The sequence below is a fragment of the Lutjanus erythropterus genome, chromosome 8 (assembly GCF_056507025.1).
Source record: "Lutjanus erythropterus isolate fLutEry1 chromosome 8, fLutEry1.hap2, whole genome shotgun sequence".
Classification (NCBI taxonomy): domain Eukaryota; kingdom Metazoa; phylum Chordata; class Actinopteri; order Lutjaniformes; family Lutjanidae; genus Lutjanus; species Lutjanus erythropterus.
In genome coordinates this window covers 6,489,435-6,505,066 of record NC_139324.1, presented here as the reverse complement: position 1 = coordinate 6,505,066, position 15,632 = coordinate 6,489,435, and positions in this window count along the sequence as shown.

Sequence of the window (15,632 nt, the reverse complement as noted above, 5' to 3'; positions counted from 1 at the left end):
GGGTCATTTATTATCCCACTGCAGCTCCCCCCACGCTCTGTGTCGAGCCTGAGCTCCTCCACAAACACACACACACACACACAGAGATAAAGTCAGGCCACAGTGGAAACAGTGAATGTGAACCAAGTGAACATGACTCGCAGAAGAAGGAGAGATATTTTAATCTGCTCTGTTTCAGCCTCATTCTCTGCTGCTTTGTTTAACACGAGCACAGCGCTCTGGATCGACTGTGCAGCTCTTTCAACCATTTCTTCTTTTTCAAACAAACAGTATCAGTTCTCACGTTTTCCTGCCAATTATCTTCTGCAGGCTGACGATGACAAATTCAGGACAACTTTTTTTTTTTTTTTTGGCAAGCAGAGTGAGAGCGCCATCAGCAGTGGTGGACAAAGTACTCAACCCCAGTATTGAGTCAAAGTATAGATCCTCCTGGTCAAATATTACTCAACTACAAGTGAAAGTTGCTCAGTCAAAATTTTACTTGAGTTAAAGTACAAGAGTACTTGGTTTTAAAAATACTTAAGTATTCAAAAAAAGTACATTTTCTAATATCAATACATGCTGTATTGTTTTCATGATGCATTTACAGAAGCTTGTAACCATAGACATATATACGTAAACACCACATTGAGCGCTGAATCATACATCGACGTTGCCGCCATATTGGATGTGGCAAGAGTGAATGGACAATATGCTTTATTCATTCATGCAGAGTGGCAACACACGGAAAAAGCTGTGCAAGACCATTCTTTTCTAAGGTTTTCAGTTTAAAAACACACACACAGAGACTGTAGTTGTATAGTTGTATAGATATATGTATGTATATACTTTAGGGGTGTAATGGATCAAAAAACTCATGGTTCAGATTGTATCACGGGTTTGAGTCATGGATCGGATCATTTTTCAGGTCAGCAAAAAAGAAAAAAAGTGGTGGGATTAGGGTTAAATTATTTTAAAAATGCACTTGTCTTTGATCTTTGTCTGTAATTATCACCATAGTTATGTAATAATAATGATAATAGTAATGATAATGGTAATAATATTAAAAACTTCAAACTTATACAGTGCTGTACTATGTATATATTATACATATATTAGACTACGCTCTGTAGTCTGGCTCAATGTCCCACCTACAGCACAGCACATATGATTGGTTAGAAGTCATGATCAATCAGCAGACACACTGTGTCACAGACAGGTAGACTGCTGATATCACCAAAGTTTCAATGAACATCACAGTTTTATGATCTGTTTCTTTGGTGATATCCATTTTAGGATCAGTTTTAAAATTCTTTTATTTACTTTTAAATCCCTAAATGGCCTCGCCCCGCCCTACCTCTCCGAACTGCTGCAGCCTTATACACCCCTCCGCTCTCTCAGGTCAGCTGATCAGCTGCTCCTGAGTGTACCTAAAACGAAGCGAAAGCTCAGAGGTGACCGTGCCTTTGCTGTAGCAGCACCAAAACTGTGGAATGATCTGCCTCTCCACATCAGACAGGCCTCCTCGCTGCCTGTTTTTAAATCACATCTTAAAACCCATCTCTTCTCCCTGGCTTTTAACATCATGTGAGATGTTGAATGTATTGTATGTATGTGCATATGTATGTGTGTATGTATATGTACATATATATATATATATATATATATATATATATATATATTTGTTTAATTTTATTTTTCTATTGCTTTAAATTGTATAGCTGTTTTATGTCTTTTAATCTGTTCTTGTATTTTATTTCTGTACAGCACTTTGGTCCACTGCGGTTGCTTATAAAGTGCTTTACAAATAAAGTTGGATTGGATTGGATTGATAGCATAGTTACATCAGTGAAAAAAGTTATAGTCTGGATTTTACTCAAGGTGATGTGACGGCTTTTAAATCAGTCGCTCTTCACAGAGATGAGCTGCACACAGCAGCATCTGTCCTGTCTGTTCACTGCAACTCTGCACTGAGATTTGGGGTATTATAACTTATACAAAAGTAACAGTGACAGTAAAACTATGACATGTGTGCCGAACCGTAGATGGCGATCCGTACGGGACACGGATCAACTGAGATCCGTTGCACCCCTTATATATGTTCATCAATGCCCCCCCTGTATAGATAGATGTATGTGTATATGTTCATCAATCACTGAATATCAAAATGATTAATCAAATTCAGTTAAATGTAAACATCCATGCTCTTTATTCAGAAAACCCACCTGTCACATCTACGTTTCAGGATCTGGTTATTATAAACACAGATGTTTAATATTAATATTTCATATTTATCATCACAATAACAGTGTTACGTACATTGATAGCTGTAAAAACTCATAAAAACATTAGAAAAATAAATATGTTGGTTTGGTGCTTACCTATGTCCTAAACATATAAGGAGTAAACATTTATAATCATCACATTAAAAGTTACATACATTGTTTTTGATGCCTATTTGTTTCCCAAATATATTAGTGTGTGTGTGAATGGGTAAATAAAGGGCATTAATTTAAATCACTTTGTAGAAAGGCACTTTATGAAGTTCGGTCCATTTCCTTGCATTAGTTTACGGGGCAGTTCTGCCACATCCAACATGGTGGACACGCCGACGTATCGCAGCAACGGGCCAACCCGTTCAATGAGGCATCTAAGTATATATATATATGTCTATGCCTGTAACTCTGTGAAACCATCTAATGATGCACTGACCTGCTTGTAGAACCACTCTGCTACACAAAGCCTACAGAAACACCTATAAAAACTTCAGCAAGGACAGTTATTGTCATTTTCTGAGGTAACTGTATTAAAATCACATCATAAAATTAGATTGAAGATAACTGTGAGGAGTTCTCCAAGTCTGTTAAATAACTGAGATTTCTTTCTGTCTTCAGAGGCAGTATATATACATGAATTATGCTGTATTTTTCATCCTGATAAAAACAATCCAACTTTAAAAGCTACCTGGAATAATTAATAATTATAATAACATCTTGAGATTTCATTTTGTCTTTCTCCTGCCATCACCATTACTGCTTTTTGTTTGAATGACAGAGTGAGAGCTTGCTTGTTGTTGTTACAGAGCGCCTGGACGTATTTCTGCTTTTACATCAGTCCCATTTGAGAGGAGCTACTGTGATTGGTTTCCTTTTGTGAGGAACACAACATGTGACCAACTGCATTTTAGAAAAGAAAAAACAGCAACAGCTGACTTCAACGATCTGCTCTGTCAAAAAGTAACAACAACCTTCCTAGAAATGTAGTGGAGTCAAAAGTACAATATTTGTCTTTGAAATGTAGTGGAGTGAAAGTCAGAAGTTTCCAAAAAAACAAATACTCAAGTAAAGTACAGATACTCAAAAAATGTACTTAAGTACAGTACTCAAGTAAATATACTTTGTTACTGTCCACCACTGGCCGTCAGTCAGCATGATATAGTCAAAATTCATCCCAGTGTACTGTCTGCACAGAGGCGGCAGAAGTACACACAATCTGTACTCAAGTAGAGGTACAGATACTCATGTCAAAAAAAGACTAGTGTAAAAGTAGAAGTATAAATTCAACTTCTTTACTGCAGTAAAAGTGAAGTACAGGCTGTGAAATGTACTCAAAGTATAAAATAAAACATTGTCTTCTGAAGGACATTTGTATCAGCTGTTTCTGTGCAAAGCTAACTGAAGCTCCCTCTCTGTCTGTTTGATCATGTTCAGTCTTTTATGTAGTTTTTAGTATTGTTATGTAGTTTTCATCAAGTCACTGTTTCTTCTTGTGTCTTTTTTTGTCTTCTTGTTGCTTTTGCTGTTTTCTTCTCATTATGTCTTTTTTTTGCCTGGTTACACCTTTTTTGTCTTGTTACATATTTTACATTGATTCATTTGTCCCTCCTTTCTTTTTTATCTTGATATGTTTTACTGTGTTTTTTTGTCTTATTCTGCCTTTTTTGATTTATGTCTTTTGCTGCGTTTCTTTTGTCATGTCTTTTTTTTTGTCTTGTTACATCTTTAACATTGTTTTTCATCTTGTTACCTTGTATTTAATTTTTTGTCTTTTTCACCTTGTTACATCTTTTACTGTGTTTTTTTGTCTCGTGTTTTTTTTATTTTATGTCTTGTGTGGCATTTTATGTATTGTTTTGTCATTTTGTCTTGTTACGTCTGTCGTGTGTGATATGCACCAAGTAACTGTCTTGTCTGTATGTTACTGTCTCATCCATTCAGGTTGAAAACAGTCTTGATGTTGGGAAAGCTGCATAAAATTATGTAAAATAAAAATAATCAATAATTCTACTTCTTAGGTACAGTAACAAAGTATTTAGTTATTTCCCACATCTGCATCTGCATGCAAGTGTACAGGCACACACACACACACACACACACACACACACACACACACACACACACACACACACACCAGCACCTTTCGACTCACTGTCCTCTCTTTATTAGACTACAGCCCTGCTCCTGGCCCCACTGCAGCTTGCTGTGATATGAAATCTGACACTGTCAATTTGCCTCCCAATCTGTCAGAGCGTGGATTGGATTCAGACGGCAGTGTTGTGGGGCTCGGGGACTCGGAGCTGTGGCCTAGGCAACTGCAAACCGCCGTCCACCCACCACGTCCATACCCCCACAAGTTCCCTCAACAGTGAAATCGTCTGCAATCTACCATTAAATGTTCCCACTCCCAGACTCGGTGTTAGATTGTTTTCTCGTCCGCAGGTGTCGGGGGTGCTCAGAATCTCTCTCCTGGGTGCTGAGGTGGATTGCAGCAACAAAGGTCACTAAAAATAACTGTTTATGATAGAAAATGGTTTCTTTTTATGATTCTGTTGGTTCAAAATGCATGAGTGAAGCCTTAGGGTTTACAAAATAACAGTAATGTACATATATTTTATTAAAGTGTGCATTGCAGCCACAGAGAAATAGGATACACAACTGCTCTCCACAACAAGCACACTACTTAAAAAGATTTTTTGTGGCCTTTCGTGTCTTTGTAATCAGGCTGACTGTAGCGAGATGACACAAAATCAGGACAGAGAGAGATGAGGGACTGACATGCAACAATAGTAAGTTGACAACAAGTCCTCAGCTGAACCGGGCACAGCTTGTTGTTGGTGCCATGGCAATCATACTTCTGAAATGAGTAGAAGCAATATGAGGACACTAACAGCCGCTGTCAAACCTGAGTGCCACCTGCAGTACTATCAAATAGAGCCTGACTGATATTAGGGAGTAAAATGTTCCTATATCGATGTTATAGCAACTGATATTCTTAATACAGAATATAATAAAAAATACATAAACACACATTTTTTGCATTGATGCTTCAAATGTGCTTATCAAACTTGTGACAAAGACATGTAATGTTCAACCAGAGAGGTGAACAGTGGTGGCTGATGAATGAACCTTTTTACAGGAACTTGGTTAGTTAAGGTAGGTCAGGGTACATTTTAAAAACAGCTGTTTTGCATTATTGCACACCGCTTTCCCAACATCAAGACCAATTTAAATGTGAATAGACAGGACAATAACACATAGAAAAGACAGTGTGTAACCATCGGGTGTATGACGCACGGTAGAAGTAACAAGACGAAAATAACATAAAAGATGTAACAAGATGAGCACGATGTAGAAGATGATAATGATAATAAACATTATTATTATTATTGTTATTATTATTATTGTTATTGCACACTGCCTTCCCAACATTTAGAGCAATTTAAATTTGAATGAACGGGACAATTACACATAGAAAAGAAGTGTGTATCCATCAGTGCATATGACATTTTCATCGAATGTAACATAACAAGATCCTCATTCATTCATTTTCTGTAACTGCTTATTCCATAAGGGTCGCGGGCTGCTGGAGTCTATCCCAGCTGACATTGGGCGAGAGGCGGGGTTCACCCTGTACAAGTCACCAGTTCATCACAGGGCTGACACATAGAGACAGACAACCACTCACACTCACATTCACACCTACGGACAATTTAGAGTCACCAATTAATCTAGCATGCATGTCTTTGGACTGTGGGAGGAAGCCGGAGAACCCGGAGAGAACCCATGCAGACATGGGGAGAACATGCAAACTCTGCACAGAAAGGCCCTGCCCCAGCCGGGAAGAGCTGGGGCATAACAAGATGAAAATGAAATAAAAGATGTAAGAAGACATAACAAGATAAAACTATATAAAAGACGGAACAAGACGAAAATAACATAAAGGATGAAACAAGATGAACACAATGTAAAAGGCTTTATGATAAAAAATATTGTAAAAGATAGAAAAAAAGAAACAGAAAAGGAGACTTGACTACAGAGAGAAGGTGAGGTTCAAACAGCTTTGCACAGAAACAGCTAGTAGAAATGTCCTTCAGAGAACTTTTTTTGTATTTTACCTTTCTACAAAGAGTACGTTTCCTTTTACTGCAGTAAAGAAGTGAATCAATACTTCTACTTCTACCAGTCTGTTTTTAAAAAACACAAATCTGTACTTTTACTTTAGTAAGTGCTGTTTGCACTCTTGTAGTGAGATGTGGGACTGAACAGCAGTCTGCTGCTGGCTAACATTAGCCTGAAGAGCTACAAAGTTTACGGTTGCTCTGCGACATTGTCAGCTGCTCTGTCTGGTTGTTGACTGTCTGTCTTCTCTGTATCCTCCTGTTGGAATCTGTCGCTGACACCAACTTCAAGCAAGCATGTGTCAGAGTGTGTGTAGCTGTGATCAGCGCTGTGGTGGAGGTGATATCACGGTCAGTTTGTCTGCTGCACACATAATGTGACCATCGTGCAGAACACGTGCGTGATAATGACGGGCACAGAATCAGATATGTGATGCTGACCGGCCGGTCACCTGTCAGGACAGGTCATGACCGGTTCCGGTCTCTGGCCATTCAATCGGTGCATCCCTAATGTTTACTGTTTGTCAGCTGTATCCAATATCATTGACATTAAATCAGTCATGATGAGTTACATAACCCTGTATTTTGCTTTTTTTTTTCAAATGTTCATGTTTATACTTCAGTCACTGTCACTATCTTTTAAGAACTGCAACTCCGCTGACATAGGCAGTATATTACAGGTAATACAGTCTTCATTCCTTCTCAACTGTTCCTTTAAGTAAGTTCCAAAACATAAGAAAGGATACTCGTACCTCTCTGAGCCTGAATATTGTGCAGATTTTCTTTGTTCATGTCCGTGTGAGACGACATCCCAGGAAACATGTTCCATAAATCATGGAGGTGGATGGCTGGAGAGCTTATTTTTCCTCATCCGACCAAAGTGAAATGTCTAACAAGAGAAGATGCTGTAATCTGTTGAGGATCTCACAGTGAGTCTTGCAGAGGTCCCACCAGCCCAGAACAATAAGTTAGAAAGCCTTTAGCACTGTGAGATGGGGGAAGCACTGTACGCCTCAGGCTCAGAGCTGGCGTGGATAGGTCCATCCTGGCCAACTGATTCACAGAAGGCCTGCTGTTAGTGTTAGTGTGAGTCAGCTGGGATGAGAAGGAATGAAGACTGTATTACCTGCAATATACTGCCCATGACAGCAGAGTCGCGGTTCTTAAAAGATGGTGACAGGGACTGAAATATAGCAAAGCAATATACAGGGTTACGTGACTGATCATGTCTGATGAGGTGTCCACGATCAGGAATTAATGGACAGGAAGGCCAGAACTGTCTGACGCATGTCACTGACCAAAAAAAGTAAGACCAGTAATTTATATTTTTACACATTCTGCGATCAAAATCAAACGTTTTTCACAAGCCATACCTCCCGTTTCCCAGGTGTCACATGAGGGTATGACTACAATATCTGGAACAATCTCATAAGGTTCTTCTGCAATGGAAACATTCACTATTCCAGTAAATAGGACAGACCTTAGATATGATTTGGCAACAGGAGTCATTTCTAGTCAGCTCAGCTCAAATCTTTTGTTCAGCTATGAGCTGGAAAGCTATCACGATTTAATGTCCATGATATTGGGTACAGTTGACAAATGATAAATATTAGGGATGCACCGACTGACCAGCCAGAGATCTGAACTGGACGGTTTTCAGCGTGACCAGCCCTGACCGGTGACCGGCCGGTCAGTGTCGCATAACCGATTCTGTGCCGGTCATTGTCACACACGTGTTCTGCACGATGGTCACATCATGCGCTCAGCAGACAAACTGACCGTGACGTCAACACAGCGCTGATAACAGCTACACACTCTGACACATGCTTGCTTAAAGTTGGTGTCAGCGACAGATTCCAGCAGTAGGATAAAGAGAAGACAGTCTACAATGAGACAGAGCAGCTGACAATGTGGCAGAACAGCTGTAAACTCTCTAGTCCTTCATGCTAATGTTAGCCAGCAGCAGACTGCTGTTCACAGAGAGACAGTTAAAATCTCACCTCCTGTTCTGGCTGAAGAATAAACAACCTGTGTTGATGTGTCTCCTCAAACATTTTCTCATCCAGACTCCTTTAACTTCTGCATCTGTTTTTCTCACAGCAAAGTTTTACTGCAGCAAACTGTTGCACCGCATCAGTCTCTGGTTTGTTTACATCTGCTTCCACAGGCGATTACGTGAAATCAAGTCCCCCTATTCATAATCTTAATATTAAACTATAATAAGTCCTGACTGTAACCTGGAGGAGGTTGGAGAAAATATATAATAATATTTAATGAATATTTAATAGTTTTATTAATTGTTCTATTATGGACATCCAATTAATTTTTTACAAGAAAAGTTGTGAAAATGTTTGTGAATGCTGTCAATTATAGTTCTTAGAAAGACTGAAAATCGGAATCGGAAAAAATCGGAATCGGCTGAGAAAATTGAAATCGGTGCATCTCTGGTAAATATAACTAGAGAAGACAATTTCTGAAGAGACTGCAGGTGTGAATGCTAGCTGTTGAAAAGCTGATGTTAATTTGCAGTGCTGCCTTGGATAAAATAATGTTTGAATGATGTGGAATAATTTAAAGTTTGATTTTAAAAAGCTGACGCTAAACTGAATTGCTGGCTTTAAATGTTTAATAATATGATGTTTGAATGATGTGGAATTGAAGGTTTGATGGAAGGCTGACAGTGTCATAGTCTGCCTTTCCCTTCATTCCTCATGTGTCAGCTGTTTCCCCCTTTGTTTCTTGTGGTTCCTTGTTTGTCTCTCTCTCTGTGTCTGTGTGTCTGGGCGTGGCTCATCAGCTCTGCTGCAATCAATTCCTGCTACCAATCTGCCTGCTCACCTGAGAACCATCCAGCAATCAACCCCAGCAATACAAATACTCCGGCTCTGCAGTCCAGTCTCTGCCAGATCGTTCAGTTTGCCTCGCGGTACTATTTTGGCCTACCTATTACTGATTGCTTTTTTCCTCTTGTGGATTTTGTCTAAAGACTTGTCTGTTTTTGCTTCAGCTCGACACTCACGGGGAACCCATTCGCCTGCCACTTCAGCCTGCCATCTGTCTCCAGCCTTGCCCTGCCTGCCTGCCTCTGATCCATTCACTGGTACTCGTTCGCCTGCCTACCCTGTTTCACCTGAGAGTTCTGCATCCACCCAAGACGTCCATTCCTGTTTGTTTAACAATAAAACCACCTAAAACTGCTATCCGGGTCTCGCTTTTGGGTCCAGTTCTTTCCATTGGATATAACAGACAGTACACTGAACTGCTGTCCAATAACAACAAGAAAGTCAGAAGGATGTTGAATATTTTAAGGTTTGTTGAAAGCCTGACGTGAAACTGAATTGCTGCCTTTATGATTTTGCTGACTCAGCATTCACACCCTATGTGATAGTATGTTTAACAACAAGACCAGCTAGCTATCAGCCATGTCATTGTCCCTAAATCAGTAATAAGATTTTCATCAACAAATGATGCACCGTGTGTTCTGTCACCCACAACCTGAGGTATAGAGTTGAACGGTGAATGACATGTGAGAGGTGACTGCTGGTCTGATAAGTTGGGACAGTGTACTTCTTTCAGCTTGTGTTTACACTCGCTATCATGTGGTGTTCAGAGGATCAGATGCTCACTCCTTGTGTTGTTTCTAACTTTTCTTTTCAGTTTCTCTGTGTTCAGCTGCGTTCCAGCCATCAAAGTTGTCAAATTCTCCAAATCGCCAGTTCATCGCATGGCTGACACATAGAGACAGACAACCACTCACTCTCACATTCACACCTACATGCAATTAACCTATTTTTATTTATTCACCTATTCACCAATTAACCACATTCCTTCTGTATGTCTTTGGACTGTTGGAGGAAGCCAGAGTTCCTGGAGAGAACCCACGCGAGAACACAAGAACATGCAAACAAGAGACAGAAAGGTCCTGTCCCAGCGGGTTGGGGGATTTGAACTCAGGACCTTCTTGCTGTGAGGCAGCAGAGCTACCCACTGCACCACTGTGCACAGATTTCTTAGTATAATCAGAAAAACAAAATAAACTCAAATTATCTCACAAAAGGGAATATTCTTACTCCTGTTTTCTTTATTAAACAAAAAATACAACTGTAGACCTTCTGAATTCAAGTTTCTCTCTTTAACTGAACTAAGATGAACTGCCTTGTTAAGTCATTGTTAAACACACTTCATTTAAACTCGACAGAAACTCAAACTCAACAAAACCAAATTGGTTAATCTTTCCATTGTTCCAACAATCACCAGCTCTGGTTTTATCATTATAAACCTTTAATTCACTGAGTTAGATGTGAAAATATGCTGGCTTCCCACTGCCTCTCTGATGTAAATCACCTCAGTACTGTATTTCCTGTCATCAAACTGGCCTCTGTTGGTCTTAGAGGCTCTGTGCTCCAACCTCCCAGTCCCAGCAGAATCGGGTGGCTAACAGCAGCTACAGTTAGCAGCAGTTAGCAGTTAACTCTGGTGATATGCTGCCCTCTATTTCTTTGGCGTATGAATTCAACAGGTAGACCAAATCTTGTCATTCTTGCATATTGTCCCTTTAATCTTGAGAAAATGCTGTGTTCATGTATAGCGAATTCTATTGGTTATTTTTAGTCTGATGTTCCTCAAAGATCCCGGTGCTGGAGCTGGACCATTAGCCTCAGAATGGCTTCTTGGTGACATTGACAGAGCACTGAGGAGGATTTCATCTGATGCAGAGCCATCAGAGCCTCGTAATGATCAGCATCACTCACTCTGTCAAAGCGCATAGACAAAAGAAAGTGAGTGCGGCAAGAAAAGTTAAGAGTGAGGTGAGATCTTTGGAGGGGAAAGGGCAAAGGAGGTGATGGCGCAGTAACATCAAGAGAAAGTGGAGAGAGCGGTAAGGGGAAGATGTGGACAGAACGGGGGAAATGAGGCACTTTGCTCAGGTACTCCGATAACAGTTTTCTGTCTGTCCTGATCCTTGGGTTTTACTTCCAGAGAGTCCAGAGGGACGCTGGAGGAGAGAGACTTTGATTTTGGAGTGAAAGTAAATGACCCAGCACCTTTAGTGTCGCTCTAAATGACAAGTTCTGGGAACTGACGTGAGTAAAACATCGACGTACGACACAGAGGGCTCCTCATCCCCTTGCGAGACGTCATTACAACCAGCATCTGGGCAGGAATGACCCAACCGCAAAGAGATGGTGGATGGGAGAGTAATCAAATCAAATTACACAAGGCTGAGAGTTTTAATTCCAGCCCTGGCAGCATGTCACTCTCTCCAGCCCTGCAGGCCTCTCTATCACAGCTCCAAAGTGATAAATAACTGGGGTAAATAGTAACTCCACCCATAGGCTGCAGTGGGAAAGAGGATGGGAGGGAGGGAGAGTCGAGGGAGGCTTTCTGAGTCTTAATCCCTCGAGTGAAATGACTGCAGTACAAGTCAAGCCCTGGAACCCAAAATAGTCTTTTTCTCTCACACTCACTCTCATTTTCACTCTGTGCAAAATAAAGGCTCGCCTCTCTGTCTTCCGCTCGTGTAGGTAAATGGTCCATTACAGTGAAAGCAGAGAAATAAACACTCAAGTGTGGCACTTAAAGGAATCAGCTGCCACTGTCATATTCCCAGCTGGTTAAAATGTGTTCCATTTATATGCATAATGCCTTAGAGGGTTGAAATAGCTAATCACAACTCATTCTAAATTAGTCTCCACAAATGGCAACCTGGCTTAATCATATTGGAAAGCTAACTGTGTAGAGGGTTATTTGATTATTCCGCCTCACCGAAGGCCCAGCATGAGAGCTAACTTCTGCAGGGTGAAGCTGGCGTCACGAGGGTACCAGTGTTTGGGGGTAACTTATTACATGTAACATTGTTACCTAATTTAATTACAAAATAGATGCAATTGTCATATTCTTTTTAGTAACGATCTTATATGTAGAGCATTCATCCTGTTTTCTTGTATCTTTTTCACTGTGTGGGAATACCATCTTTTGGCATATATCCAGACAACGCAGGTCAGCAAAGCCGTTGGGACAAATTTAAGTGTAACACAATTAAGGATAGGATGGCTTACAACCAGTCTTGAGGAGTAATGGATAACATGTAATGGAATTACATAATTAGGATACGAAAAAGGTACCTGTATTCCACTACGTTTACAGAAAAAAAAAGACATAATCAGATTTACATTTAGTAAAAATAGGGAATTATAAACAGATTTATACTTTTATAATACGTTTAAAAGAACGATAAAAGAATGATAATTTATCATGTGCGGTGTGCACACAGAAGTGAAAAAATGCTTAACTGGTGGAAAGGAGGAACAACATCACAAAAAAGTAGAGTAAAAGAGTAAAAAATCACACACCACAGAGGTGTACGGTAACATTATGATTCATGATCATAAAACGTTTTTATATTAAGTTTCACACGCTTTCTCCCTCTCTCTCTCTGCTGTGGGTCAGCCTTATTTTTTCTCTTACCTGGTTTCAGGTGAAGCTGCAGCTCGATCAGCACTCTCTCATCTCAATCCTCCTATACATCTGTTTCTTTGCGTTGAGCCAGTTGCCTAAACAGACATACAGACAAGTACAAAGCATTTAATACATGTTAATTGCTTCATATAGTATCTTAAAGCAAAAGGTCTGAATATCCTGCCTGCTGTGGTGCTTTTAAAATATCTTAACTGGCTAAAAGTAGGATGTTATGATTGCATGCTGGATTTAATATGTTGGTATATCTTGGCATGGTGGATTTTTACATTATATCTATATCTATGCACACGCGTGCATTTTTTTTGTGCATGTGGACCCCATGAGCTTCCCGCCGTTCACTCAAGATCATTAATCTCAATCTGACTGCAGCTAAATAACCAGTTTTACACAAGCCCATCACATTTTTTGTGTGCTTCACACCACTTCATCCTGTCTGTCTCTTCTGTTCCACACCACCCCACCCTTTTTTAGTCACTTGTTTTGTGCCAAACTGTCTGTCGTGGTTCTGTGTTTAAGACGTAAATGCAACTATGTGTGCGTGAGCGTGTGTGCCCATTGCTCTGTGATTGAAAACCATTTGCATTTAACTTGATGCAGCAGTGAAATGATTGTGTGAAATTATGTGCTCTCATTTTCTCTGTATCATGTGCAGAGACATTGTTTATCATAATTTGATGCCTCCCTTGAGTGCTTTCAGGGCACTGCCATCACTTGCCATCAAAATTACTCATAAACCAAATGGGACAATGCACTATTTTTACCACACAATCTAGCTGACAATCTAACTGAGATATACATGCGCGTTACTTAGAATGATTGGAAGGTATTATTCAGCAGATAAAAAAAAAACAGTGATGTGGTCTCACTGAAAAAAACCCACTGCAGCACAGAAAGAGTGAAGCAGTCTATTTTGGGGTATACTTGATGCGAAAACATGATGAGAAATGTCTTTCTGAGTGTTACAGGCTCATATATCTTGATTTTTCTCATCATCAAAATGGGTTAATTTAAATCAGAGCCCTCGAGGAGGGACAGAGAGAGGGACTAGCCCAGGGGTGTCAAACTCATTTTGGTTCAGGGGCCACATACAGCCCAATTTGATCTCAAGTGGGTCGAACCAGTAAAATTAAAGCATAATCTATTGATTATTCTGCCGATTAATCGAGTAATCAGATAAGAAATATTGCATGTTCTGCATTTTTTTCTATTACATTACTTTTGCTTTATTTTATTTATTTATTTATTTATTTATTTATGTTAAGATTATTTTTTGGGCTTTTTTTGCCTGTATTGAGATAGGACAGTTGAAGATATGACAGGAAAGGTGGTAGAGAGCGAGGAGATGACACGCAGCAAATGGGCTGCAGGCAGGAATCGAACTCGCAGCAACTGCAGAGGACTGACAGCCTCAATACATGGTACGCATGTACGCCCTACTAACTGAGCTATAGGGACCCAACTTTTGCTTTATTTAAGAACAATGGTAATATACAAAAGAGAAGATAAGACAGGTCGATTAAATGAACAGCTAAAACAAAAATACTCAGTAAAGTAACTTTACTTTTACTGTAGATTTACTTTTACTGTATTTACCTTTTACCTTTTTTGTTTTCAAGTACAAAGGTAAAAGTAAAGGTAGTAATGTCTGCAGAAACCACAAACAGAAGATGTTACTAACTCTTTTAACTGAAACAGTCACCAAGATGTTTTGTTAACATGTTAAAATCACAACATTTTTCTTCTGGAGCAGGACAGACGCTCCCAGACCCCCAGAGGACAGAGGACAGAGGACAGGGGACTGGTTTACCAACATGCCACCCTTTTCTCCTCTTATGAGTTTGCAGGTCTGTATTTAGTAATCCAAAAATAACAATAAGAATACCATTAAAGTAAAACAACAGCAATATAAATGTTGATTTTTCAAAAAAGGAAACAATAACATGCAAAATATTTAAATTGTAATTAAGTAAAAACACTAATACCACAATGTAAAAATACCTAAGTAAAGAATGTGAGTATTTTTTCCATCACAGCAGGTCAGTGATCAGTGTTTCAGTGACTCTCTGTGGATCAGTGAATAGTTTTATTTATAGCGGCCCGCCACATTAAAAACATCGACACCACGACATGATTTTCTATTTTTGGAGCTGCGCACCTTTTTCGCTCGTGTCTAGAAGGTAACTCTTTATTTGTACAACTCTCGCGAGATTTGTGTTCGTTATTTCTACTAAAATAATCAAACTCGCGCGATCTTTCGCGGGTCTAGGGTTCCCTTCTAGACACGACCCTCTCTGTCTCTGTCAAACTACAGACAGCAGACTGTCTGTAAACAGCACGATGTTACACTCTGCAGTGTTTTACACAAACACTTTATTTGTGTGGACTCCCAGGTTTGGTTTGTGACCTGTTTTGGTATTTTTATTTTTTTTAATCAGTCCGAGAGGACGACAGTATCAGTGATTGATTAGTGATCAGTCTGCCCTCCTCTCCTCCCTCACCTGTTCACTCTGCTGTGAGAAGGTCTGAAAGTTTCTCACAGAGAAACACAGACTCTCCTGTTTTACGTATAGGCCTCCTTATTAGGGCTGCACAATATATCGTAAATTTACCGTCATCGCGATATCAACATCCACGATATACATATCACAAAAGGCTGACTGAACTGCAATAAATGGTGTTTCCATGCATTCATGCTCTCCATGTCAATGTGTCTGGCCAATCAGATGGAGCCCTACCGCCCTAGATGTCCGCCCCCTAGGTAGATGGGAGTGGCTGA